Source organism: Acomys minous (assembly GCF_964271855.1).
Source record: "Acomys minous genome assembly, chromosome: 8".
Taxonomy (NCBI): domain Eukaryota; kingdom Metazoa; phylum Chordata; class Mammalia; order Rodentia; family Muridae; genus Acomys; species Acomys minous.
The window spans coordinates 19,042,623-19,046,011 of NC_140489.1; positions in this window are offsets into that span (position 1 = coordinate 19,042,623).

Below are 3,389 nucleotides of genomic sequence, written 5' to 3' on the forward strand. Positions count from 1 at the left end.
AGCTTTGCCAGCACAGCCACTAACCAGCACACTCCTCGGTGTCCCCACAGTCAGTTTCCAACTCTCAGAAGACATCAGCTGTGTGCCCAGGGAAGTCCTCGTGGAGGTAGGATTAGGTGTGATGTGTGAAGAGGAATGTTCCCCAAATGTCAAAACGTGCCACTGTGGCTGTCTTGGCAAAGCCTTCCTGACAGATTAACCTCCCTGGGGGAACCTCAGCAAGCAGTAAAGTAAGTCCCTGTGGTATTTTAACAGCTGAGACACCAGCTGCCTAACAGGTTCCAGCCAGCAGGAAGGGAGCCATCTGTGGAATGTTACTGGCCATGTGTGTGGTAAATGCCTATATTCAGGTGTGTCTGTGGGTCCTCTCCCACGCAGGTCAGTGGTGCTGATGAGGCCTGGCTCCACCAAAGTAGAGGAAAAAAAAAAACCACCTTATTTTCGGCTGAGTCTGGGCTGCCCCAGCCACAGACTCATCAGCTTATTGTTATTGCCTTAAAACTTTTGTTTATTTTTATTTTATGTGCATTGGTGTTTTGCCTGCATGTATGTCTATGTGAGGGTGTCAGATCTTGGAGTTACAGACAGTTGTGAGCTGCCATGTGGGTGCTGGGATTTGAACCTGGGTCCTCTGGAAGAGCAGCCAGCACTTTTAACCCCGGAGTCATCTCTCTAGACCCAGAGCGAGGTTGCTGTTGTTGCCTTTGAGGCTTGAGGCTTGGTACTATAGCAAAGACAAGCAGAAAGGCTGTGGCTCAGTGACAGAACACTCGCCTGATAGGTGTGAGGCTCCAGGTTCAATCCCTGGTATTGCCAGAAAAAAAAAAAAGTAAACAGATACGAACTTCCAAGGATTCCTTTCTTTTTATCCAGGTCTTAAAATGACTCTTTAGTCACTTGGAGCCATGACAGGGCATGAGACTCACAGCAGGGGAAATGTTCCCTTGAGCCTCCATGGGGACCTAAGGACTGCTTGTACGGCTCTGAGGCTGGATCATACCTCTGGGTTTCATCTGGTTGTCACCACACATTTATTGAGCATTTATTCTGTGCACTGAGTACCTACTCCAGTTCAAGAATCAGAAAACCCAGTCCTGACACTTAGGGGAGGACAGCTAGTGCTGCCTCTGGGGCTGCAGATAAAAAGCGGGGGCAACAGTGGTGGGTGGTATTGACGACAGCTTCTAGTGATGAGCGGGTCCAAGGCGCTTTTCTGCTTCGGTCCACGTAACAACAGGGAGCCAACCCATGGCATTACGGACGGAAGGGAAAAGACAAAAACACAGCTCCGAGAGCGTGCTTGGTGGGCAGGTGTCTTTTCACAGTGAATAGGGAAATGGCTCAGTCAGTACATTGCTGAATATGCAGGGCGGAGGTCTCAAGTCCCATACCCCAGAATCCATATCGACAAGCATCAAGCATGGAGGCACACACCTGTAATCCCTATTCTGGGAGGTTCGTGGGGCTTGCGGGCTCTGAGCTAGTCAAGCATCCTGTTGAAAAATAAAATGGATAGTGATAAGACCCAACCATGACCTTTGACTTTCACATCCTGTGCACGCACATGTGTGTAGACCCTCACACGTGCCCTTACACTTGTACATGTCTCCTCCCATTCCCCCCAAATGAATAAGCGTTAGAATATGACCTCATGTGGAAGTAGAGACCTCATAGACTTTATTCAGTCAGCTGGGTGGGTTAATATGGAGTTACCACGGGGCAGAGTGATCCTTAGCCAAACACGCTGGCTGGGCGTCCTTAAAGAGACTTCCAGTTCCCCAAACTGAGGGAGACGATGTTTCTTCTATTGGAAGCCACTGGGACAGGGATCATTTGTAACAGAAGTTGTAAGACACAAAACCAGAGAGGATAAGTTAAGTTGCTGAGGGCACATAGCTAGGAAACGGGTCCCCTGGGTTCCCAAGCAGGTTCTGAGCTCGTCGCTCGGACTCGTCGTTGAGAGATGAGTCGACAGTGAATGAGCACATTGTGTCGGTGTGGGAGCAGAGCAGGGCCCTAAGACTAAGAGGCACTGGCTCTGCTATTACTGCTGAGGTAATTAATTATATGTCATCACTGCTGTCTCTTTCTGCGCTGCATACTTGCCTAGGTTGATGTGGAGATCAGTGAGATAATGAATGCCTGTTCTCTTTCAAGACCTAGGCAACTGCAAATTATATTATCATTAACGGTATCACCAGAAGCAACGAAATAAAGAAAAATACAGCTAATTTTTTTCCCCACACCCACTGCTGCTTATTTATCGAAAGCAGTAACAGTTCATCCTGATAAAGGGTCGGGGAGAGAAGAGGAAGTCAACCACTGTAATGTCCCTGGAGCTGTGATTCATTTCTGTCACCCAGTGCTGCCTGGTAGAGGGAAGAGGAGAGAGAGAGAGTGGCCCTGAGTTTTCACTCTCCCTGCACCCATCCTATGGCCATGAGACTTTATGGCCCCCGCCTTCCTGCAGCTGGGCCTAGTCTGCACCTGTAGGTCACCAGCCTCAAGCTGAACGGTGCCCATGGTTGTTGCCTTGGAGCTGTTTGTTCTATAGCAAAAGCAAACTGTCACAAATGTCCGAGGACTCTTATGAATGGCCACCATCACCTGGAGCCATGACTCCAGGGAGACTCAGGACAGCCGTTCCCTTGAGCATCCAAAGGGACTTGAAGGAATGGTCTCATGAGTGGCGACTGAGGACTGTGAGGCCCGTGGGACTCTACGGGTCTGGTTTTCATCTGTAAAATGAGACTAAGTCAACGTCTTTTTGGAGGTTACCTTGAGCCTTGTACAGTGGTATACCTTGTAATACCAACATTCGAGAGGCCAAGGGAAGAGGATGAGGTCCTGCCAGCATGAACTGCACAGTGGGACCCTGCCTCAAAGAACAAACAAGCAAGGCTGCTTTGAATATTAAGTGAAGGAGCCATGCAGCTCAGTATCCGGCATTGTTAGCTCCTTAGTGGGAGCAGTGGTTGGAGGCCTTTTGCTGATTGAACACTAGCACACGGTCAAGGCCATACCTTCTTTGTTCCTAGCACAAAGGCTGAGCGAGAAGGAAGGGCTGTTTGCAGATGTAGCCAGATGTTCTTTGTTCAAGTCCTTCTTCCCCACTGCCTATGAGACAGAAACAGAGAACGGCTAAGTGTTGGGGGTATTGATGCATCAGATTCCATACTGCGCCACCAGAGAAAGAGTGTGACGGTAGGAAAGTTAATTACACGTTCTAGGCTTCTGTTTCTTCTCCTGTCAAATGCAGGAGACTCTACCTTCCTCCTTGGACTGGGATGGGGTACATGTTGCTGTGTATGGAAGGATACAGGACAATGCTCCCATCACTAACTAATGGAGCAGGCCAAGCCATCATCTCTTTCACTTTAGTGACTCAA